The sequence below is a fragment of the Chiloscyllium punctatum genome, chromosome 6 (assembly GCF_047496795.1).
Source record: "Chiloscyllium punctatum isolate Juve2018m chromosome 6, sChiPun1.3, whole genome shotgun sequence".
NCBI classification, from domain to species: domain Eukaryota; kingdom Metazoa; phylum Chordata; class Chondrichthyes; order Orectolobiformes; family Hemiscylliidae; genus Chiloscyllium; species Chiloscyllium punctatum.
Genome location: NC_092744.1, coordinates 85177702 through 85204667, shown reverse-complemented (window position 1 = coordinate 85204667; position 26966 = coordinate 85177702). Strand labels below are relative to the sequence as shown.

The 26966-nt window shown below is 42.4% G+C and overlaps 1 protein-coding gene across 1 annotated transcript in view; it reads right to left on the bottom strand.

Annotated features, from left to right (window-relative positions):
* The window catches only part of LOC140479173 (lactosylceramide 4-alpha-galactosyltransferase-like), a 49092-nt gene extending 26399 nt beyond the window's left edge, over window positions 1-22693 (bottom strand). The window contains exon 1 of the mRNA XM_072573172.1: window positions 22675-22693. The gene's annotated coding sequence lies outside the window, so the exon portion shown is untranslated. The remainder of the gene's footprint in view (window positions 1-22674) is intronic.
* Window positions 22694-26966: the final 4273 nt, after the last annotated feature.

Sequence of the window (26966 nt, the reverse complement as noted above, 5' to 3'; positions counted from 1 at the left end):
GTTAGTGCTGCTTTATTCCATGTGTGACAATTTATCTTCTATAGATTCTTTCAATCCATGAACAGTTAGTAAAGTTCTGAAGGCTATAACATCACACAGTGTTTATCTTTAATCACCTTCGTGATGGATTACCCATTGTGTACATTGAGGCAATACTGTGGGGTGGGAAGTATTCCAAGGAATCAGTCACATGGTCATAGAGATCTAAGTCAAATAAATCTCCATCCATGTCACATCACTATTCTAATCCCCTTTTCCAGCACTTGGCCCATCGTCTTGCATGCCTTGGTATAACAATTCGTCACAATTTCCCTTTCATGAAGCTATACTGACTCTGCTTGGTCAATTATGATTTTCCAAATGTTCTGCAATTCCTTCCTTAATAATTGATTCCAATTCATTTCCAACAACAGATATAAAGTTCATCAACCAAAAGTTACTCTCTCTTTTTCTGTCACTTTGGCAGTTTTCCAATCGTCTGGAACTTCAGAGTCCAATAATATTTGGACAATTACATCCAATGTATCCACTATCTCTGTAACTATGCTTTTAGCATCCTCAGCTGTAAACCATCAGAACCAGAGGATTTAACTGCCTTTTGCCCCATTAGCTTGTCTAATATTACTTCTGTAGTGACGGTGATGTTACTTAATTCTTCCCTTCATATTCTTTCATATTTAATGGAGTATTTGAAGTATCTTCTATTTTAAAGACATGCAAAATATCTGTTAAACTCCTCTGCAATTTCCTTGTTCCCGATAATGCTTTCTTGAAATTAATATTTTTTAAGGGGCCTATGCTCACTTTGACCTCGATCTTTCTTTTTATATTTTTAAGAAACCTCTTCTTGTTGGTTTCCCTCACTAGTTTGCCCTTGCAGCGTATTTTCCAGCCTTCCATTATCTTTTTAAACCGCCTTTTCTGGATTCTGAATTTATCCTACTCTTTGAACAATCACCAATTTTGCCTCCTGTTAACAATATTGTCAAGTCTCGCCTCTGTTGAAGTCTGTCTCAATGCAAGTTGTTGTCTACACTTACTTTGGCCATTTTTCTGCACTTTAGCACAAACTCTGCTTCAGTGGTAATACACCAGAGTCAAAGGAACATTGGTCAGACCCTGGCCCCCATGAAGTCTGCAGGTGCAGCCTGTGTTCAGTCCAGGAATCAAAGGAGAAAATGCAACAGGTATGTCAGGCATTCCTCAAACCGAAGCACAAAACTATTAAGGCATGGAGAGAAGTCCAGTACAAAGACTAAACACTTTCCATGTACAAACAACTCTCTCAATAACAAAAATACAACTGAAACCAGAAGTAGTAACAGGGAATAGTGACAAAACCAGGTGAAATGGCAGAAATTTAAATTTCATTTTGATGTGAGATTTGCTGAAACCGAGCATTGGACAGTCAGTCAACGTACACAACTTCAATACACTCACCAAGAACCAGCCCAAATGTTACATTGGGACCTTGTGGACCAGTTGTCACTGAGATGATAAAATAATGGGATTCAACAACTAGATACACTGTCATATCTGCACTACTGGAGAAGTTGGTCTCAACTGGATGTGGCCAATCAGGGAGATATGATGTCACCACCGATCAACCATCAGATCCAGAATTCCACAAAGCACAACAATAAATGGAGAACTAAAAGCTGCCATTGCAACAAGAAATAAACGTGAGAATGACATGTCATGTGGATCCCTGACTGTAATCCTAACCCTGATCCTAACTCTAATGCTAACCCTAACCCAATTTTTTACTTCCTGTTCTGATCTCTTCTCCCTCTGAATAATGGAACCGCATTTGTCTCTGCCAATCTCTTCCTTTTTAAACATACAACAGAAGCTGTTATAATCTACTTTTTATGTTACTTAATATTTTACATTCATATTACATTTTTTTCTTTCTCAATATTTCCACATCCTCCAAATTATCCCAAACCTTCAGCTTACAATATTTTTGGCAACATTTTAAACTTCATTTTTGTGCTAATATTATCTTTAACTTCCCTTATTAGCTGCTGTTCTATTGTTTTCTTTTTGGGCATTTGTGTCTTTTCGATGATGTATGTTTCTTTAAATCCAAACATTGCTTCTTTAAATACTAGCTACTGACAGATTGCCATCAAATAGTCCAATGTTTTCTTTCCAATCTACAGTGCCAGCTTTTTCCTCACATCTTTGTGATTGCCTTTGTTTAGATTTAACAACTTTGTTTCAGACTGAAATCCATATTTTTCAAACTGAATGGAAAATGTTATCATAAAGGTTCTTTTCGAAATGATTTTTGTTTAATCTTTTCCCATTACAGAATTCTAGACATGGATTGCTTATGCCCAAATTGATTCCTCAACAGATCTGCAAAGCAGTCATGGATGGAACCACAGGAACATAGAACATTACAGTGCAGTACTGGCCCTTCAGCCCTCGATGTTGCACCAACTTGTGGAACCAATCTGAAGCCTATCTATCCAACACTATTCTAGTTTCATCCATATGTTTATCCAATGACCATTTAAATGCCCTTAAAATTGATATGTCTACTACTGTTGCAGGCAATGCATCCCAAGCCCCTACTACTCTCTGAGTAAAGAAACCACCTCTGACTTCTGTCCTATATCTATCACCCCTCAATTTAAAGCTATGTCCCCTCCTGTTAGCCATCACCATCTGAGGAAAAAGGCTCTCACCGTCCACCTATCTAATCCTTTGATTATCTTATGTGTCTCAATTAAGTCATCTCTCAACCGTCTTCTCTCTACTGAAAGTGGTCTCAAGTCCTGCAGCTCTTCCCCATAAGTCCTTCCCTCCATACCAGTCAACATCCTGGTAAATCTCCTCTGCACCCTTTCCAAAGCTTCCACATCCTTCCTACAATGCGATGACCAGCACTGTACGTAATACTCCCAGTGCGGCTGCAACGGAGTTTTGTTCAGCTGCAACATGACCTCATGGCTTTGAAATTCAATCCCTCTACCAATAAAAGCTAACACACCATATGCCTTCTTAACAACCCTATCAAACTGGGTGGCAACTTTCAGAGATCTATGTACATGGACACAGAGATCTCTCTGCTCATCTAGACTACCAAGAATCTTACTATTAACCCAGTACTCCTGTTGTTCCTTCCAAAGTGAATCGCCTGATACATTAAACTCCATTTGCTACCTCTCAGCTCAACACTGCAGCTTATCTATGTCTCTCTGTAACCTGCAACATCCTTCAGCACTATCCACAACTCCACTGACATTAGTGTCATCTGCAAATTTACTAACCCATCCTTCTATGCTCACATCCAGGTCATTTATAAAAGTGACGAACAGCAGTGACCTCAAAGCAGATCCTTGTGGTACACCACTAGTAACTGAACTGAACTTTCCCATCAATCATCACCTTCTATTTCTTTCAGCCAGCCAATTTTTGATTCAAACCACTAAATCACCCTCAATCCCATGCCTCTGTATTTTATGGGGAACCTAATCCAAAACCTACTGAAAACCATAGAAACCGCATCAACCGCATTGCCTTCATCTACTTGTTTGGTCACCTTCTCAAAGAACTCAATACGTTTTGTGAGGCAGGACCTCCCCTTCACAAAACTGTGTTGACTATCCCTAATCAAGTTATTCCTTGCGAGATGATTATAAATCCTATTTCTTATAACCTTTTCCAACACTTTACTCACAACCAAAGTAAGGCTCACTGGTCTATAGTTAGCAGGATTTCCTCTACTCCCCTTCTTAAACAAGGGGACAACATTTGCTATCCTCTAGTCTTCTGTAACTATTCCTGTAAACAATGACATAAAGATCAAAGCCAAAGACTGCAATCTTCTCTCTGGCTCCCTAGAGAATCCTAGGATAAATCCCATCTAGCCCAGGGGACATATCTATTTTCACACTTTCCAGAATTGCTAACACCTCCTCCTTGTGAACCTCAAACCTGTCTAGTCTAGTCACCTGTATCTCAGTTTTCTTCTCAACAACATTGTCTTTTTCCAGAGTGAATACTGAAAAGAAAAATCCATTTAACACTTCCCCAGTCTCCTCGGACTCCTTACACAACTTTCAACTACTGTCCTTGATTGGTCCAAACCTTTCTCTGGTCATTCTTTTATTCCTGATATGCTTTAGGCTTTTCCTTGATCCTATCCGCCAATGAATTCCCATGTGCCCTCCTGGCTCTTCTTAGCTCCCTCTTTAGATCTTTCCTGGCTGACCTCTAACTCTCAAGCACCCTAACTGAGCCTTCACATCTCATCCTAAAATAAGACTTCTTTTTCTTCTTGACAAGAGATTCAATTTATTTAGTAAACCAAAGCTCCCTCGCTCAACCCTTTCCTCCCTGCCTGACAGGTATATATTTATCAAGTGGCTGTTATAGAGTCATACAGTCATAGAGATGTACAGCATGGAAACAAACCCTTCCATCAAACTCATCCATGCTGACCAGATATTCCAACCCAATCTAGTCCTACCTGCCAGCACCCGGCCCATATCCCTCCAAACCTTCCTATTCCTATACCCATTCAGATGCCTTTTAAATGTTGCAATTGTACCAGCCTCCACCGCTTCCTCTGGCAGCTCATTCCATACACGTACCATCCTCTGCATGAAAAAGTTGCCCCTTAGGTCTCTCTTATATCTTCCCCCGCTCACCCTAAACCTATGCCCTCTAGTTCTGGACTCCCCAACCCCAGGGAAAAGACCTTGCCTATTTATCCTACCCAAGCCACCTCATGATTTTTTAAACCTCTATGAGGTCACCCCTCAGTCTCCAGCGCTTTAGGGAAAACAGCCCCAGCCTATTCAACCTCTCCCAATAGCTCAAATTCTCCAACCCTGGCAATATCCTTGTAAATCTTTCTGAAGTCTTTCAAGTTTCACAACATTCTTTCAATAGGAAGGAGAACATAACTGCACACAATATTCCAACAGTGGCCGAACCAATGTCCTGTACAGCTGCAACATGACCTTCCAACTCCTCTACTCGATACTCTAACCAATAAAAGAAAGCATACCAAACAGCTTCTTCACTGTACTATCTATCCATGACTCCACTTTCAAGGAACTATGAACCTGCATTCCAAGGTCTCTTTGTTCAGCAACACTCTTTAGGACCTTACTATTAAGTGTATACACCCTGCTAAGATTTGCTTTCCCAAAATGCCGCACCTCACATTTATCTAACTTAAACTCCATCTGCCACTCCTCAGCCCATTGGCCCATCTGATCATATTCCCATTGTAATCTGAGGTAACCTTCTTTGCTGTCCACTACACCTCCAATTTTGGTGTCATTTGCAAACTTATTAATTATACCTCTTATGCTCACATCCAAATCATTTATATAAACAATGGAACATAATGGAACCAGCGCCAATCCTTGTGACACTCCATTGGTCAAAGGCCACCAGTCTGAACAATGACCCTCCACCATCACCCTGTTTGCTACCTTTGAGCCAGTGCTGTAATGGCTGGTTCTCCTTGTATTCCATGAGATCTAAGCTTGCTAACCAATCTCCCCTGGGGAACCTTGTTGCACGCCTTACTGAAGTCCATATAGATCACGTCTACCACTCTGCCCTCATCAATCCTCTTTGTTCTTCAAAGAACTCAATCAAGTTTGTGAAACATGATTTCCCATGCACAAAACCACATTGACTATACCTAATCAGTCCTTGCCTTTCCAAATACATATAAATCCTGTCCCTCAGGATTCCCTTCAACAACTTGCCCACCACTGACGTCACGTTCATTGGTCTATAGTTTCCTGGCGTGCCCTTATCACTTTTCTTAAATAGTGGTACCACGTTAGCCAACCTCTAGTCCTCCAGCACCTCACTTGTGACTATGGATGATACAAATATCTGTTCCATGAACAAGCTCCTCATTTGAATTGTGCTCATCCCTTGCAGTTTTCTTCCCCATCCTATGCTTCCTAAATCTTGCCTAATCTCAACATAATTGCCTTTCTCCCCACAATACCTCTTGCCCTGTATGATGTACCTATCCCTATCCATCACTCAAGTAAACATAACCGAATTATGATCACCATCACCTAAGTGCTCACCTACCTCCAAACACCAAGGCTGGTTCATTACCCAGTACCAAATCCAATGTGGCCTTGCCTTTTGTTGGCTTGTCGACATACTGTGTCAGGAAACCATCCTGCACACATTGGACAAAAACTGAACCATCTAAAGTAATCGAACTATAGTTTTTCCAGTCAGTATTTGGAATGTTTTGGTTTCCCCATAGCTACTCTGTCACTCTTGCTTCTATCCTGAATTATCTTTCCTCTCCATCTCTGGGACTATTCAGAGGTCTATAGAAAATTCCCAACAGGTTGACCTCTCTTTTCTTCTTTCTAAACTCAGCCCATGCTACCTCAGTAGACAAGTCCTCAAACTTTCTTTCGGCCACTATAATACTTTCTTGACTAACAGTGCCACATCCACCCCTCTTTTACCACCTTTCCCGATCTTACTGAAATATCTAAATCCTGGAACCTGCAACAACCATTCCTGTCCCTGCTCTATCCATGGGTCCAAAATGGCCATAACATTGAAGTCCCAAGTACCAACCCATGCTGCAAGTTCACCCACCTTATTCGGGATGCCCCTGGCGTTGAAGTAGACACACCTCAAACCATGTTCTTGCTTGCCAGTGAACTCTTGAGACCTCGAAACCTTATTTCTGACTTCACTGCTCTCAACCTTCTGGCCACTGGAGCTACAATTTAGATTCCCTTCACCCTGCTGAATTACTTTAAACCCTCCCAAAAGAGCATCAACAAATATCTCCCCAGGAAATTTGGTTCAGGTATAGACCATACTGTTTGTAGAGGTCTCACCTACCTCAGAATGAACCCCAATTATCCATGTATCTGAAACTCTCCCTCCTGCACTATCCCTGTAGCCATGTGTTCAATTCCTCTCTCTCCCTATTCCTTACCTTGCTAGCACATGGCATAGGCAACAAACCAAAAATAACAACACTGTTTGTTCTAGCACTAGTTTGGAGGACAGTCAATGTGGTCCTGTTATTCAAGGAGGGAGCAAGGGATAAACCAGGAAACTGAAAGTCAGTCGATCTAACCTTGGTAAGGGAAATAATTGAAAGCCAGTTTGAAGGATAGAATTAATCTGCACTTGGAAGGGCAGTGATTAACCAATGGTTTTGTTAAAGGGAGGTCATATCTGACCAATTTGATTGAATATTTCAAAGAGGTAACCAGATGTGTAGATAGATGAGGGGAATGTGTTTAATGTATTTGACCTCAGGAAGGCTTTTAATAAGGTGTCTCAGACAGACTGACAATGCTAAGAGCACATGGGATTCAAAGAAATTTAGCAAATTGGATCCAGGATTTGCTAAGCGGCAGGAAGCAGGTGATGGTCAAAGAGTGTTTTTTATTACAGGACATCTGTACCCAGTAGGGTTCTGCAGGGATTAGTGCTGGACCCCTTTGGATATAAATAATGATAAACTCAAGTTCATAAACAATCCAAAAATTGATGGGTTGGCAAATAAAGCGGAGGACATCCTTTAATTATTGGACAATATTATTGGGTTGGTCAGATGGGCTGAACAGTGGCAATTGGACCTCAATCCTAATAAGTGAGAGATGGTGCACTTCGGCAGGACAAACATGGCAAGGGAATTCATGGATAGTGGAACTTCAGGTGGGACAAAGTGTCAGTGGGACCTTGGTGCACATTCTCACATTCCTTTGAGGTATTAGGATAAGTGGATAAATTAGTTACAGTGACACACAGGATACTTGGCTTCATTAGCCAAGGCATAGAGTTTAGGAGCAGGAAGGTTATGCTGGAACTGTATAAAAGGTTGGTTGGATCACAGCTAGAACATAGTTCTGGAATCCACATAACAGGGCAATGCGATTGCACTGAAGAGCTTGCAGAGGGGATTTACTCGCAGGTGGGAATCTGGAACTCATTGCCTATAAGGATGGAAGAGGCGTAAACTCTGAACATTTTAGAAGTATAGGTACAGTCAGTTCTGATACAGCACCATAGTTCCATTCTCATGCGAACTCACATTAAAGGAAAATCGCGCAATAGCCACACCATTTAAACTAATGGGGCCGAAATCACGTTATAGACAATACAGGTAAAGACATTTCGCATTCTACAAGTAACGGTCTAAATGCTTCAATCACGTTGAATCCAATTTGCGTTGAAGAAACACACATTATAGCAGAACCGACTGTATATATGCGTAATGCCTTAGCTCAAGTGTGGAAAATAGGATTAAAACAGTTAACTGGACAGATTTGATCAGTGCAGACTTGAAAGGTTATATTTGGCTTGCAAGATATGACCAAGACATTAATGACAGCTGGGGCATGCCAATGATAGCAGGAAGTGAGGACTACAGATGTTGGAGTACCAGAGTTGAAAAATATGGCAGCATCCGAGGAGCAGAGAATCGACGTTTTGGGCATAGGCCCTTCTGCCGAAACATCGATTCTCCTGCTCCTCGGATGCTGCCTGGTCTGCTGTGTTTTTCCAGCACCACATTTTTCAACAATGATAGCAAGGCCAGGTAATGTGGTATGAATACAGGGGAATTCAACTGTAGGTTGAACTATTAGAACAGCCAGAATGGAAAATGTAATCTAGGAATGCAGCTTTCTCAAGTGTTAAAAAATATAGCTTCTACTTTTACAATATCAGAAAATAATTCGAAAGGGTGTATGTGGACACCTCAAAACAGACTAAGAGATTTGGAAAGGAAATTGAGAGGTGACACACAAGCTGAAAGACCCAACTAATACTGATGCACTGTGGCAGACTAAAGCCATATACAAGCATTTTGCCGAGCATTAAACTCTCACCCAAGTCAAACTGGCAAAAAGTGACAGGCTAGCAATTCAAATTAAGTAGGAACTAATAAAGCACTTATTATTCTTCAGATTCTCAAACTTCATCAAGCACAACAGATGCCCTCAGGCAACACAGTTGTGAACAAATTTTAATGCCCACATCTCATCAGTAGGATTCCTCAAAATCTATAAATTGTCAGATTATTTATGAAAAGCAGAAATATTTTTTTTAAATTAAGCGACTCACTGACAGCCTCTCTGGAACAGGATGAACAGTCGGTAATTAATCTGAAACACAAGTGTTTCACAGGTGTTTGGAACTCTGATATCTTACAACAGCAGCCATTTCGACAAGTCCTGACAACAAGCCCTGGCAGGCTTTCAAATAACAGAAAATCATACACAAGCCTAACCCTCTGTTCTCCCAAAATCCATGTTGTCATAAACATGCAGACATTTGTTAATGTCAGTCTTCTCAATACCAAAGACAGAACTCAACTGTAGTGTTCCAACTGCCAGCCCAAGATCTGCTCAAGTTGTAGACCAGGATTGGAAGTAATGATCAAGCAAAGCCAGAAATGATACAGTTTCATTTAACATTTTACCCCTGTCTTTCGAACGAAAATAATCCTAATCTACTCAACCTCTCTTCATAGCTAGTGCCCTCCATACCAGACAACATCCTGGTGAACCTCCTCTGCACCCTCTCCAAGCATCCACATCCTTTTGGCAATGTGGTGACCAGAACTGTATGCAGTATTCAAAATGTGGCCGAACCAAATGTCTTATGTACCCCGTCTGATGAAGGAAAGCATGCCATACGCCTACTTGACCTCTCTATTGACCTGTGTTGCCACCTTCATCGTACAATGGACCTGAACATCCTGATCCCCCTGTACATTAATTTTCCCAGGGCTTTTCAATTTCCTGAAGAAGGGCTTATGACCGAAACGTCGATTCTCCTGCTCCTCGGATGCTGCCTGGCCTGCTGTGTTTTTCCAGCACCACATTTTTCAACAATGATAGCAAGGCCAGGTAATGTGGTATGAATACAGGGGAATTCACCTGTAGGTTGAACTATTAGAACATCCAGAATGGAAAATGTAATCTAGGAATGCAGCTTTCTCAAGTGTTAAAAAATATAGCTTCTACTTTTACAATATCAGAAAATAATTCGAAAGGATATATGTGGACACCTCAAAACAGATTAAGAGATTTGGAAAGGAAATTGAGAGGTGACACACAAGCTGAAAGACCCAACTAATACTGATGCACTGTGGCAGACTAAAGCCATATACAAGCATTTTGCCGAGCATTAAACTCTCACCCAAGTCAAACTGGCAAAAAGTGACAGGCTAGCAATTCAAATTAAGTAGGAACTAATAAAGCACCTATTATTCTTCAGATTCTCAAACTTCGTCAAGCACAACAGATGCCCTCAGGCAACACAGTTGTGAACAAATTTTAATGCCCACATCTCATCAGTAGGATTCCTCAAAAACTATAAATTGTCAGATTATTTATGAAAAGCAGAAATATTTTTTTTTAATTGAACGACTCACTGACAGCCTCTCTGGAACAGGATGAACAGTCGGTAATTAATCTGAAACACAAGTGTTTCACAGGTGTTTGGAACTCTGATATCTTACAACAGCAGCCATTTCGACAAGTCCTGACAACAAGCCCTGGCAGGCTTTCAAATGACAGAAAATCATACACAAGCCTAACCCCCTGTTCTCCCAAAATCCATGTTGTCATAAACATGCAGACATTTGTTAATGTCAGTCCTCTCAATACCAAAGACAGAACTCAACTGTAGTGTTCCAACTGCCAGCCCAAGATCTGCTCAAGTTGTAGACCAGGATTTGAAGTAATGATCAAGCAAAGCCAGAAATGATACAGTTTCATTTAACATTTTACCCCTGTCTTTCGAACGAAAATAATCCTAATCTACTCAACCTCTCTTCATAGCTAGTGCCCTCCATACCAGACAACATCCTGGTGAACCTCCTCTGCACCCTCTCCAAGCATCCACATCCTTTTGGCAATGTGGTGACCAGAACTATACGCAGTATTCAAAATGTGGCCGAACCAAATGTCTTATGTACCCCGTCTGATGAAGGAAAGCATGCCATATGCCTACTTGACCACTCTTCTTGACCTGTGTTGCCACCTTCATCATACAATGGACCTGAACATCCTGATCCCCCTGTACATTAATTTTCCCAGGGCTTTTCAATTTCCTGAAGAAGGGCTTATGCCCGAAGCGTCGATTCTCCTGCTCCTTGGATGCTGCCTGACATGCTGTGATTTTCCAGCAACGCATCTTTCAGTTTTTCCATTTACTGTATAGTTCACTCTTGAATTGGATCTTCCAAAGTGCATCACCTTGCATTGGCTCGGATTGAACTCCATCTGCCATTTCTCTGCCCGACTCTCCAATCTATCTATATTCTGCTGTATTCTCTAACAGTCCCCTTTACTATCTGCTACTCCACCAATCTTAGTGTCATCTGCAAACTTACTAATCAGACTACCCATACCTTCCTCTAGGTAATTTATATAAATCACAATATCCATCCGTAGCCCCAGCACAGATCCCTGTGGAACACTCCTGGTCACGGTTCTCCATTTTGAGAAACTCCCTTCCACTACTACTCTCTGTCTCCTGCTGCCCAGCCAGTTCTGTATCCAACTAGCAAGCATATCCTGGACCTCATGCAAGTTCACCTTCTCCATCAGGTAAGATGCCGCACAGCAGGCTGCTAATTAAGTGTTATGGGAACAATACTATCATGGATAGAGGATTGGCTGACTGGCAGAAGTAGAGAATGAGGATAAAGGAGTCTTTTTCAGGTTGGCAAATGGTGAGTAATGGAAATCTGCAGGTGTCAGTGTTGGGACCACAGCTGTTCACATTATGATTAACGATCTGGACGGAGGAACTGAGATTTGTTGCTAATTTTGCAGATGATTCAATGATAGATAGAGGGACTGGTCGTGTCAAGGAAGTGGAGAGGTTGCAGAAGGAGCTGGACAGGCTAGGAAAATAGGTTAAGAAGTGACAGATGGAATATAATGTGAGAAAGTGAGAGGCAGTACACTTTGATCGGATGAAGAGAGGTGTGGACTGTTTTCTAAACAGGGAGAGGCTTCAGATTTCCTCAAGCAGGAAAGGGACTGATGAGTCCTATTTCAGGATTCTCTTCAAATTCAGTTGGCAGTAAAGAAGGTAAATTCATTTCAAGAGGGCTAGAATGCAAGAGTAAAGATGTACTGTTGAGACTGTATGAGGCTTTGGTCTGACCGCATTTGGAATATTGTGAGCAGTTTTGGGGACGTACCTAAGGAAGGATGTGCTGGCACTTGAGGAGGTTCAGAGGTGGTATACAAGAATGATCCTGGGGGTAGAAGGCTTGACATATGAGGAACAAGTGAAGCCTCTGCGTCGACACTTGATGGAGTTTAGAAGAATGAGGAGGAATCTGATTGGAATTTACAGAAGACTGAGGGACCTGGATCGAGTGAGTGCATGGGACATGTTTCCACTTTTAGGAGAGACTAGGCTTCCAGGGCACAAACCTTTAGAACTGAAATGAGGAGGAAGTTCTTCAGTCAGAGAGTGGATAACACTTTCCATAATCTCTGCAGGTGATCAAAAATAAACTAATTGTATAGTTATTTGCTGGGTTGTATTTGTTGTCCTTCTTGTGTGTTGTTGGAGCTGCATTCATCCAGCAAAGGTGGGGGTATGCCATCACAATCCAGACCTGTGCCTTGCAGATGGTGGGCAGGCTTTGTAGAGGAGGAATTGAGTTACTCACCACAGATTTCCCAGCCTCTGACCTACACTTGTTGCCTTATTATTGTGGCCAATTCAGTTCAGTTTCTGGTCAATGGTAACTCAAGGATATTGATAATAGAGGATTCAGTGGCAATAATGCAGTTCAATGTCAAGGGACAATGGTTAGATTCTTTTGTTGGAGATGGCCATTTCTTGCCCATACTTGTGTAGAACGGACGTAATTTGTGATATTGTGCGGCCAAGTCTGGATGTAGCCCATGTCTTCAGTAAGGAGGTGGACTTCTTCAGTGTGTTCACAGTGCTATAAGAAAAACGAGGAGTGAGGTCACAGTGCTATAGGAAGGACCAGGAGTGAGGTCACAGTGCTATAGGAAAAACCAGGAGTGAGGTCACCGTGCTATAAGAAAAATCAGGAGTGAGGTCACAGTGCTATATGAAGAACCAGGAGTAAGGTCACCATGCTATAGGAAGAACCAGGGGTGAGGTCACAGTGCTATAGGAAGGACCAGGAATAAGGTCACAGTGCTATAGGAAGAACCGGGAGTGAGGTCACCGTGCTATAGGAAGAACCAGGAGTGAGGTCAAAGTGCTACAGGAAGAACCAGGAGTGAGGTCACAGTGCTACAGGAAGAACAAGGAGAGAGGTCAGAGTGCTATTGGAAGAACCAGGAGTGAGTTCACAGTGCTATAGGAAAAATCACGAGTGAGGTCAATGAGCTATAGGAAAAACCAGGAGTGAGGTCACAGTGCTATTGGAAGAATCAGCAGTGAGGTCACAGTGCTATAGGATGAACCAGAACTGAGGTCACAGTGCTGTAGGAAGAACCAGGAGTGAGGTCACAGTGCTAAAGGAAGAACCAGGAGTGAGTTCACAGTGCTACAGGAAGAACCAGGAGTGAGGTCACAGTGCTACAGGAAGTACCAGGATTGAGGTCACAGTGTTATAGGAAGGACTAGGAGTGAGGTCACAGTTCTATAGGAAGGACCAGGAGTGAGGTCACAGTGTTATAGGAAAAACCAGGAGTGAGGTCACAGTGCTATAGGAAGAACCAGGACTGAGGTCACAGTGCTATAGGTTAAACCAGGAGTGGGGTCACAGTGCTATAGGAATGACCAGGAGTGAGGTCACAGTGTTATAGGAAGAACCAGGAGTGAGGTCACAGTGCTATAGGATAAACCAGGAGTGGGGTCACAGTGCTATCAGAAGGACCAGGAGTGAGTTCACAGTGCTATAGAAAGAACCAGGAATGACTTATCAGTGCAATAGGAAGAACCTCAAACAAGCCTTATATAGACCATTGTTCACGGCAAACTGCCCAGCCTTCAGGAAAATGTCGTCCACAACACCACACAACTTTGTCATGTCAATAACTTCAGTGTCAACATGGACTCTACCATTACACATTGGGGACACCACCCCTCACATGTATGGCAGGTACTTATGTGACCAATATTGTCTGTCACATATGCTGCAGGCAAGGAGGCAAGGTATATTGGTGAAACTAAGCAGACATTATGACAATAGATGATTGGACACTACCCAACAATCGCTAGACAAGAATGTTCCCTCTTATTGGGGGAACACTTCAGCCGTCAAGTACATTTGGCCTCGAATCATTGAGTGACCATCCTCCAAGGCAGAATTCAGGATACACAACCATGCAGAATCCCCACACAGAGGCTGATAGCCAGGTTCAGTGTCCATGAGGATGGCCTCAACTGGGATCTTGGGTTCATGTCACACTACAGGTGACCCTACCACATTGCGTATTCTCTCTCACACACACATACACACACACTCACATACACTCTGTCAGATACTCACACAGATCCTCCCTCATAAACACTCTCTCTTTCTCTCTCTCACTCACACACGCGCACATGCACGTGCGCGTATGTGCATGCACATCTTCTTACAGGCATATACGTCGTCACAGTCGCACACACTCTGCCCAGTGCGCGCACACACACACACACACACACACACTCTCTCTCTCCCTGTCTCTCCCATACACACACACTCATACACACATGCTTCCTGTCTCGCTCTCACACACACGCACACACCCATATAAGTCCGTCTGGTGAATTTACACTTAAAGATTTGTATTTGCAGATACATCCTACTTTGTTCAAAATGCACACAATCTGTCGACAGTCTGTTAATGTGACATGTTATAAATTCTTACTTTGGAAATAAAACCAGTCTCACTCAATATTGGGATACAGACAGACTCTAACCTCACACCTTTAATGCATTGTCTGAGCTGAGATGTCACATTATTTAATATACAGATAAAACCTTAAGTTATCTCAGGGCTGTGACTTGAAATAAATTCTGGGATTTGCATATTAATCAATTGAAACCTGCATCCCCATTCTAAGTGATTAAAGACTTAGCATCAAGCTGGGTTTATTCAACACATCACATGACAGTTCGATCTTTTATGATAAATTCTGTGTCCTATGATCCTGAGCCACTAGTTACTTGACAAAGGAGCAGCACTCTGAAGTCTTGGTACTTTTGAATAAACATGTTGGACTATAACCTGGTGTTGTGTGATTTTTAACTTTGCCTTTCAGCTCTGTCAGACTCAGCTGCTCACTGCACCGTCAGGGAGAATCTTTCCTCATTTTAAACTGAACACTGAGTCCGCTCACCATCTTTGTGTGATATATCTTGTATAACACTGAAAGTGCACACTTGAGAAAATGGGTTAGTGTTGCAGAACTTTTATCACCATTGCATCATTTTATATTACACCAGATACTGCGCTCTGATAAGAAGCTCAGATTAATACCAGGACGGAACTGAGCAAATATCTTTCTCTTTGATAATCCTTGTTACAAGTTACAAGGCTGGCAGCCTCCGATACTGACAGGATCGGTGTGGCCCAGCCCAGACAAATTGCAAGAGTTTAATCCATGAAGGAAATTCACTTAAAAAACACAATTTCACTTAAATCCAAAGAAAGTGATCGATATGAAGTTGATCAATCTACATCGTGATGATTCTGAGTGATGCGGGAAACTTTGGAAGAGGAAGGACGGATCTGAAAAATCTTCCAAAGAAAAGACGTTATAAATAGTTATTACTCACTGTGTTTGTGTTGCAATGCTCATGTGCTGTGTGTAAGGATGTTTCAACATTCAGGATACACTGGGCGTGTGAGGATTGAAACAAAGGTCAATGTTATACATGATTTTCCCTGGAACTGTCGTCTATGATGATATAGCAAAAAGAAAGCTAGCTAATCAGAGTAAAAGATTGTTGATTGGTCCTTTTGAGAACTTTGTGGGATGTTTCATTGAGGCCAGGGACATCATGAATAGGATTAAACAGACAGCTCAATGTAGAATAGTCTGAGCAGCCTTAATGAAAGTGGGGAATATGATGGTATTTGTAAACCAAAGGCATGTGTTATACGATCAGATATTGTGTGGTCAAACCTGCAGGATAACATGCCATCAGGGTTGACATTCCTACTCTCATGAGCACTGATAACCTCTGATTATCTGCTGCTATGCTGACCTTAATTCCAGTTTGGGTTTTCATAAAGCAACAATACACACAAATGCCTGTGGCTGTAAATTCAGAGCCACCTGGAGAGAGAAAGACCCTGCAGTGTCACACCCAATGATGTGTCAAGGAAACTTCAAAGAGATGGACATAAATAAGAGTGGTCTTGGGAAGTGACATGATTTGTTCCTCTCCCTTTTCAAGAACAGATAGGAACAGACAGTAAGAGCCAGATGGACTCTGGTCTGAATGGACAAGTGGAGGAAGGTGTGCTCGTGAGCTGAAGTTTTGATGTGACCAGTGGGCTGAGGTACTCGTGTACTAACCTGGTTTCATGCACTGGTGTGCTATGAAGGTCACCGTAAAAAGAACTGCCCATAAATCACCCCTGAATCGCAGGTAATTGTCTCTCTTGCTAAAATCCAGCGAGAGCACAAACCAGTCAGGAGGGACCTGGACAGGAAAGTGTCTTTTTCTCTCATTGCTAGAAACCAATCATCATCAGATAGAAACAGGACAAAAAGATTTCAACTAATCTGTAAAGAGAAAAATGGACAGTTTAGTTGTCAATATTCCATAATCCAGTTATCAGAGCCTATCACTGAGCTAACTCTCTGATAATTTTTATCATACACTTAGACTCCTTCTCGTTTCTAATCTAAATCTGTTTCGTCTCTGTTTTAGGAACTAATGGACACATTCTTGTCAAATCGAGAAAGCCTGGTTAAATTAGTTTATTTTAAAACATAAGTTATTTTGGTCTGGGAGAAAGGTGAGGGATTCAACCCTTTGTTAGTTAACCCTGTTGTTCCACCCAAGGAGAGAGGTGAAGAAGGAAAGGATCCAAACTGGAAATGTAATAACCTGGGGGACAATGCTTCGGTCCGGTCACAACACTGACCAGATAGACTTTGGGAAGTTCTCAAGGTTCATCAGTTTGGAAGAAAATATGAGGGAATATGAAAAGCAGAAATGCTATAAAGGAAAAGGAGAGCCAGAGAAGAATGAATACTTGAATGCGTGTGTGTGTGTACGTGGATCTGTGTTTGCATGTACGTCGGTGTCCTCTCACATGACATGAAAATACTCCCTTTGTCATTGAACATTGCCAATTCGATAGTTAGACTTTGAGGATGAGAAACCTACCTCATGATCATTGTTGAAACCACTTCTTGAAGCCTGCAAACAGTGACATATCACAACAGCTCAAAACAATGTTTAATTTGCTCAGAAATGTGTTCAGTGTCATGGGTGGCTCCAGATTCCAGAAATATATCTCCAAAAATTGTGGGAATAGAAAATGCTATTAATGAGCCATTAATACTCATATCCAAGGAGACAAAAATAAATGATGGTTCTGATCATTGAAAACTATTAAAATGGAGGCAAGTAATATAGACAATGGTTTTAAATTAAACTTGGAATTTGAGATGAGAGGGATGGGTTAACAAGTGCTAGGATTTTGTGGAAACATGATCATGTGAATTCGGGAAGGGAGGGTTTGAAGGGAGGGGATGAATATGGGCATTTCCAAGAGTTCAATCAGATGCATAATTTAGGTACGGGGGTGGGGGGGGTAGGATAAAACAGTAGCCTGCTTGCTACCTCCCCATTGCATCAAAACAGGGACCAGGTACAATACATTTGTTGCACTTCACAAAGATGTGATGGTTGCCATGGATTGCATTTTGTGTAACATCAACCAAACCCTTGGATAATCTCCTGCAGAGGCCGAATGAATCCCCTCACTGTCTATGGATCGATTGCGGGCAACTTAAAAGATGTCAATTCCCAAAATTCCTGAATACAGAATTGACCTTACAAACATCACCTTAACTCATTGGTTGAGGACTCTGATAGGCCAATCCCTCCCATATCAATGGGCCACATTTGAGGAACTTGACCCAATGGCCAATTATAATACAGAATTGGCAGTGTTGGAAAAATGATTTAAAGAGAGACAATGGGATGAGAAATTGGAGCCAGAACAGAAATCTAAGATAAAGGAAGTTTAAAGCTTTACTTTCAAAGTATGGAAGGAGAAGGTAAAGTGTACAGGGGTAATGGGAGCATCCAGAGCAGGATAGGAATCCTCCAATTGTGGCAAGGAGGAGCACTTTAAATGCAAAACCAGGGTCCCCAGGAACACTTCTCCAGTAAATGAAGAAAAGAAAGAAAACAAGTTTGAATTCTGAAAGATCAAGGAACTCTGCTGAGTAGTAGGTGACCTCAGAGTGTAGATGGGCAAGTTCCATACACAGAGAGAGGAAAGAACCTCTCCCTCTGCTTTGTCTCTAATCACAGTCACAAGGGTTCATGATTTTGAAACTGTGTTGATAGTGTCTGATGAATGGGGAAGATCCTGGGTCCATACGTGTGTGGCCAGGGAACAGGGACCATATTGAATAGCCACTGTTGGTGATCTATTCATCAAAAACACTGGAATTATTTCTTTCTAGTGGACATCAAGACATTTGGAGGAGTTCACAAGTGACTCGGTAATGGAACTGTATCAAAACGTTTCGGTCAGAGACTCAAGGGGGATATGCTGACTCAGAGTGTTCGGAGAAGATTGGTTCAGTGCGTGACAGTGGGTTTAGTTTCTGGGGAGATGCAATGGAAGAACTGGGGATTGTAACAATAGCCCGTCTGAGGTAGAGGTGAGATGTGTCGAAGCATGTGATTTGTCAGAACATTTAGCAAAATGTGTTTGAGGAAGTGAAGAGGATTACTGACAGGGTATAATGCACTTGGTCCACAGATGCCCAGGTGTCTGTCATCCAGGAAATGAGCCAACCTGGGGATGTATTTGGCAGGTGGGATGGTTGGCAGAAATGAGGTCAAATATGGAAAGGATATTTGGTCTATCTACAGAAAGACCCAAAGCCCCGGAATAGGAAGGTCATTGGGAAGTACCCAACTGATGGAGGGCACTTGGTTATCAGTACAAATTGACTTTATTGGTCATCTGCCAGCGACTATGAAGAGCAGCAAGAATTGTCCGGTGCCGTGGATAATTTCACACAGTGGGTCAAGGCTTTCCCCTGTAGGTGAGCCATGGCTGAGTGAATGCAAGAACCCTGGTAAAGGAAGTGTTTTTGAGGTGGGGTTTGCCTGATGTAGTCCAATCAGAAATTGAGAAGTGACTTTTATGGGTCATGTGATGCAAACCACCTTCAGCTTGCTGGGGATAGAGGGTAAATGGCACGTGTCCCACAATCCTCCATCTTTGGGAATAATGGTGTACATGAACAGGACCATGAAAACAGCGCTGCAGAAGGAAATCATGGGTCAACCTCAGAAATGTGATGAGGTGTTGGCCTTGGTCCTCAGGAATATATGGGACAGAAATCTCAGAGGATGGAATAATGTCTCCACATAACAGACCCTTCTTGTGTGGGACAAGTGGAATGAGTGGACAGCCATAGGTGGAAGGAAACAGTGCTTGGCATCTATGATGACTGTAAGGAGGACCTCAACCAATTTGTAAATCAGTTTTCATTTCCTAGCCTCCATTATCCAACCACCTAATGAGGGAAAGGGAGATGTTCAGATAGGGATGGAAAGTGTGCTGTTATCCTGCAATAAGAGTGGCACAGTAGCTCAGTGGTTATCACTGTTGCCTTCCAGTATCAGGGACGCAGGTTTGATTCCAGCCTCGGGCAACTGTGTGGAGTTTGTACATTCCGCTCATGTCTCCGTGGGTTTCCTTCGGGTGCTCTGTTTTCCTCCCACAGTCTGGAACAGGTTACGTCAACTGTCCATGATCAATTGCCCATTGTATTCAGGGATGTGTCGGCAAGAGACATTAGTCAGGGGAAACGTAGAGGAGTAAGGTTGGAGAATGGGTCTGGGTGGGTTTCTCTACAGAGGGTCTATGTGGACTTGTTGGACCAAATGGCCTGTTTCCACACTGTAGGCATTCTACAATACAATAAACTGAGAGAGCTCAAACAAATGATGGAGACTAATGTTCGGGATGATGTTTGGGACTGAGTGTTGAATGGATAGAACCACCCTCGATTCAGATATTCATGAAGTTGTTTCAAAAAGAAAAAACAAGGCACACCCAGTATTAATGAATGCATGACTAAACAATTGGCTTCCTTTTTAACTTTGGAGACAATAATTACTGAAATAACTCAGCAGGTCTAGCAGCATCTGTGGAGGGAGAAACAGAGTTAGCACTTCCTATTTATGCTTCAGATATCCAGAAGCCACAGTATTTTGCTTTCTTTTCAGTTTTCGTGTTGTGGTGCATTTTATGGGCTCATATTAAATATTGAAAAGACATTGTAGAGTGGGAGTGATTTTATTTGGTCTTTTGATAAACTCTTTGAAATTTCTCAATTCTGTCCAGAGAATTGTAGCCATTCAATTTGTTTTGTTGCTGCTTTGATGTCAGTGAGTTTCAGTGACATGTTTACACTTGTGGTATTTCTGTGGTTTCAAGAGGAACCAAATTACCCCACGGCAAAATAATCTTTTTGTACATTCACGGAATGTGAATTTTGCAAGAATATCCTTGAGCGACAAGTCCACCATTTGTTCATTACCCTGCCCTCATTTCTATTAAAGTAATTATCTCCAGTCCCCTTCAATGCCTCAAATGAACCTGCTTACTCATCCTTCCAGTCTGTGCATCTCAGATCCAAATTATTCACTGCAAGTTTCATTGCACCTCTTATTTAATCTTTTGTATGTCACTTTAAAACCTATATCCTCTCACACTTTTCTTCCTGTTCACTCTGTCCAATATATCATGCTTTTGAAAACTCTTACGAAATTTTCCCTTAGTCTTCACTTCTCTAGAGGTAAACTATCCAATCTTTACCAATCTCTCATTATAACTGAAGTGTCTGATCTTAGGAATCATTCCTGTGACGCTTATCTGCAAGCTCTCCAACGAATTAATATCCTTCCCAAAGTCTGGCACCCAGAAATGTGCACAGAGCTCCAGGTGAGATCTAACCAATACCTTTCACAGCTTCAAAACATTTTTTCTGCTTTTCACTTTATGCCATATTAATAAAGACTGCAATACTCTCTCTATCTGCTCTGTCTCCTTTAATGACTTGTGCACATATATGCTCAGGGCTCTCTGTTCCTCCACATTATGAATAATGAATTCTACCTTTCCTTTTATATATGTTCTTTCTCCCAAATGATATCACCTCACAGTTCTCCACATTGAACTATAACGACTCCTCAATGTCCATTTGAAGTTCAACACTGTTTTCACCACTTTTCAATGCTTCCATATTTTGTACCAGGCAACTTTGATATTGTGGCCTGCACTGTAAGATCCAGATCAGTAATATAAATCAGGGAAAGCAGATTGACCCCCAGGGAAGTACGCTTCAACCAACATGAACAACGTCCATTGACCATTACTCTACCAGTTTTGGACCAACATTACTATTTTATTCCACCTGTTTAGAATGCTTAATATTAATAAATATCAATTCCCTGTAGTGTAACACATATTCATGAATTATATTACTGGACTATCTAACTCACGTCCTGACTGCTTAGTTGAATAAGTGAGGCAAGGTTTGTGTACGTATGTGTGTGTGATTTAGTGTGTGTGTGTGACAACAGTTTCGCTTTGAGAAGTGTATTTTGTCCTTTATTTGAAGGCCATGTTTTAAGACAGAGATGCCAAGCCGTCTGTTGAGAACAACTAAAGTACACAGCAGGTGAGGCCTTTGGATTTTTTAGAGTAGCAGCCTGAATGGGAGGGGCAAGCTCCCACAGAGCCATGATTTTTTTGTTTTACTTTTACATTAGCAGCAGCTGAGTTCTTGAAGCTGGATGTGAGAACTGTTTTTCCTCTCTTGGTTATAACTAAAATCTAGGGGTTCTCTTCTTGCTGCTGGAGTTGCACGTGAGACATGTTTTCCTGAATTGGCTTCTGTTCAAGAGTGTCTTTATGGGATGTTATTGTATTGGGACAGTTAATTAGTTATAGGTACTATATTTTGTGAAGCATTTCAATATACTACAGCTAAACTAATTCTTCTTTTTATTTTGTCGGTATTTAACAGCAGCATTAAAAAAAACACATGCTTGGCTTAATGTTGAAAAATCTGACCAATCGAATTGCATCTGGAAAGCAACACCTTACATATACCTTTAATATAAGAAAGGTTAAGATCTAGACTATCTACTGAATGTATTTTGAGCAGTTTGGTCTGGTCCATAACATATGTGTCTATGTTGGTGTATGTGTTAGCATGTGTGTGCTTGAGTTGTATGTGTGTGCTTGAGTTATAACATATGCGCTTGTTAGTATGTGTGTGCATATGTGTTAATGTGTGTGTGTGTGTGTTTGTGTTAGTGTGTGTGTGCGTGTATGTGTGTTAGTATGTTTATGTGTGTTATGTGTAGATTCCTCATTCTGGCGGGGTGACTCAGAGTAGACCAATGAGAGCTATTTGCTCTTGTCATGAAATATGCCCAGTTGGAGATGAAACAAGTTGAGTAATTCTCACCATGTCTACGGAAAGCAGCAGTTGGTTTTCAGTCATGGCTCACTGCGGACTGCATGCTCATCAGATACCGGAGTGCTGCTAGGAGGGTGGTCCAGGATTCCCAACCACTGAAGGAACAGTGAGATAACTACAATTAACGTGGAGCTGCATTTTCATTCCAATAATTTTTTCATGGTGTAGAACTGGGTCCAGAATGATAGACAGCTACATTGACAGTCAGAATCTCACAGTGAATGAACACTGCCTTTGACAAGGGGTGTGCGCCTGACATCAGCCACAGCCCCTTCAAGCTGAGCAGGGGAGTGGGTTTCCTCCTGTGGGCAGACATCTGACTCAGGGTATCACCATTTGAATTACTTTTGCCCCATCAGTGCTGAATCTGGAATCAAAGCTGCACGAGTTCAGTGGCTTGTTAGGATTTGGTTGTTTTGGGTGAGCTTAATGAATGCTTGAAAAATATCTGTGTGGGTTATTGTCTATAAACACTTCAAATTCTGCACCAATCAGAATATAGACTGCTCCAATATCTGGGGAGTTATGAATAGTGCAGAACATTGTGCAATCATCAATGAACATCCCCACTCCTGACCTTATCATGGAGGGAAGGTCATTGATAAAGCTGTTGAAGATGGATACTGACCTGAGGAAACCCTGCAGATATGTCCTGGAGCTGAGATGCCTATTGCATGATTTCAGCTCACTCTTTCTCAGGCCGTAATAGTCTCATACAACACACTCTTGCTGAATTGTCAACCAGCTTGTCCAAAATGCAGAACTGGAATAACAAGAATGTACTCTACTTAAAAATAATAAAATCTTTTTTTAACCAGCCTGAGCAGGTCGTAAATGGTGCTGGTTATCAAACCTGTTGCACAACAATTTACCAATGGAAATCTACCAAATTATTTTAGCATAAGTTTCTAAAGATTAAAGGATAAAATAATATGCAGTTAATGGAAATGTAGTATTGTTTTTATTTATAATCTTGCACACTGCATTAAAACAAATAAACATAAAATAGTATAAATTAATACTGGACACAGAATGCAAGAAAAACGAAATCTTAGCTCTTTTGCAACTCTTTCTGTAGATGTAGTGAGTGCCAGAGATTTAACCCTGGTAGGAGTCTGGGATGGTCTGCCAGGGGTGATGGTGGAAGCAGACACAACAGGGGCATTTCAGGGACTTTTGGATAAGCACATGATTATGTAAAGAATACAGGGCTTTGGACCAAAGGCAGGCAGAAGGGATTAATTTAATTTGGCACTATGTTTGGCCTGATGGCTGCATACAAGGAATAAACCTAGTTATTATCTTGAGATACCATCTTTGCTGGAAAGTACCTTTGCTGGTGAGATACTGGAATGTCAGGAGGGTGGAGTCAACATCTCCTGCCCTTCCGTCTGGGTTTTACACAAACATATTCCTCCTGCTGGTCTCCCCATTCCACGGGCGTTAGTAAAGGTCTCAAATGGGGGTTGTCGTGAGATGTTAGAATTTGACTAATAGCAGGTAGTCAGGTTGTAACCTGCTGACTCCCACTGCTCTTGGGAGTCACCCAGGTGAACCCAATACACCACTGTCCCTGCTGAGGACTGCACTGGAGTTGGTCACCTCCAAGTCACCCCCAAAACTATGTTCCCCATAAGGCAGCTATTGAACCCCAAGGCAGATGAGGAGGATGAGCTGCCAACTATTGGAACTGAGATGCCTATTGCGTGATTCCTGCTAACTCTTTGGAAACCCAGGAGATGATCATGAATAATAAATCAAGCCCCGAATCGTAAAGACAAACTTGTCCAATTCGCCGAACATGTCTGGTGCACAATTCAAATGTATAATGCAACAGCCCAGGATTTTTTTGCCCTCTGTTGTATGATCTTGTCACCAGGAGAAGGTACTAAATGGCAGGAACAAATGGATGAGAATGACGAAAAGGGACCTGTTCACAATTATGATGATTTTAAACTGCAGATTCAAAGATGTCACTCAAACGAACCAAATTGTTCAGTCATAAGAGTGCACCCAGCACCAGCCTATCAACATTTGTAAGGTCCTGGCCTGCAAATCTAAATTGGGAGACTCTGGCGGGGACTCTTGGGAAAGATTTGCTGCCTGTTATTGGCCTTTTGTTGGGGATCAAGCTTTTAACTGCAGAAAGGACTCATTGTTGTTTAACTCTACGATTTTACAACGTGTCCCCTCGAGTGTTGCGGACATGATACACACAAATAACATGGATTGGTCTGACAACACCAGGTCGCAGATGAGGAGAGCCCTTACTGACTACTGGGATGGCTAGAATGACCCTGAGTCACACTCTAAAGGTCAGGCACAAACTGAGTTTCTTCAGCTAGTCCACAATTACAGTGTACCTTCAGTCAGTATTGATGAGGTTTATTGGGGCCGGGATACAATCTGGAGACACAATCTCCCTCAGATGTCCATTCAGCGGCGCTGCCATGTGGCCCTTCCCAGAGGGGACCCTGGACAGGGAAACAAAGGGTGCCCCCTGATGTAACTTGGAAAAGGTGGAGACGGGGTCGCTATCCTCCTAGGGGTAGACCCACACCAGTTATGCTGACAGGCCTGTGTTTTAGCTGCGGGAAACCTGGTCACTGGAAGGTTGAATGTCCATTTCACCCAGAGTCTAAGGACTAAAGGCCAGGTGTGCCAACCTGGACTCCTTTCACCTCCAACAACCCCTTCAGCTGACTTCCGAGCCTGAACCTCCCAGTCGTCAATACATCCCCCCAGCAGGATCCACACAGTACCTTATGGGTGGCTTCAATTCCAATCCTGTATATGATTGATATGGGGCCAACCAATTCCACCCTCGATCAGGAAATTATGAGGGATCAGGGATTTCAGTTATTGGGTGAAACCATGGCCCTTGCTAAGTTTGAGGGAACAAGTGGAATATGCTAAAACTGTGCTGCTGGAAGCTGAGTTGTGCGGATGGTTCTGGACTATTCCTTTCACTGTGACAATTAAGACAGGATGGAATTTGGCAGGGAGGGATCTGCTCTGTCCCTTAGGAGTTGAGATCACCTGTACGGCCAAAAGAATGACTGTGGGACAACATGGCCGAAAACAATATACCCCGTGGTGGGGCTCAGCATTGACCGACCGACCTTTACACTGCTGTTCCTGACACTAGACCCCCATGTGACGATTTGCTATAATACCACTGGAATGTTCCGCTGAACATAGCCAGTATTACACTCTATTCGAGGGCATGAAATTCTCTATTTCAGTTATTGGTGAGGTTGAAAGTAAGGAAGGCTCGCCTTATCGTGTTCAGCTCCCAGGCTACCTTTGGCGACAAACAGGTTTGGCAGTCCCACATATCACTCGAACCATCGACCCTGAGTATGAGCCGAAAGACTTGGGTCACCTTGCCTTCATCCTGAGAAAAATTGCTTCAGACACCAAGGGACTGTGGCAAACACTTTTCAGGGGGACACTTGAATTACTGGGAATTCCCACAATAGAAAACCAGCACTCTGACTCCCAACATATCCTCTGTGGATCAAACCAAGGAAATTGAGCCTTAGATGTGGGCTGCCTCTAGTCAGGGAGGTTGGCTATACCCATTGTCCTCCGGCACAGATAAAATTAAATGATGATCAGACACTGCCCTCAATTCTACAGAATCCAGATCCTTATTCATTATTTTCTGGCTCAAGGTATTCCATCCCGTGCAAGTCACCTTGCAGCACCCTGATCTTTCCAGTTCCCAAACCGGGCCAGCGGGACTGGCAATTAGTGCAGGACCTGAGGAAGATCAATGACATTATTGTGCCCTTCCATCCCCCTTGTCACAAACCCGGCTACTAATTTTAAGTTGCATAACTGCTGATGCCTGCATTTTTACAACTGTTGATCTACAGCACGCATTTTTCGCTGCTCTACTGCACCCAGACTCTCACTATTTGTCTTCACATACCAGGACCAGCAGTACAATTGGACCCATCTGCCCCAAGGTTTTGTCCAGCCTCCCACTCGATTTTCAAGGACCCTCTATGATCAGTTACAGAGCTTGGACCTCCTGTAGGAATCGATGGTTGTTCAATGTGTCGACGATCTGCTTGGTGCCAGTCGCAGCTTGTCCAACTGTGAGACCGGCACCAAAGTACGGCTGAATTTCTTACACTCCCTCGGGTATGTCATCCCACCCGATAAGGTAAAGTACTGCCAGAATGAAGTTACACTTTTGAGGTTTGTCCTCTCTGCGGAGAAACAGAAACTGACAGAAGACCACATATGCCCCATTGCTAAGACCCTGTCGC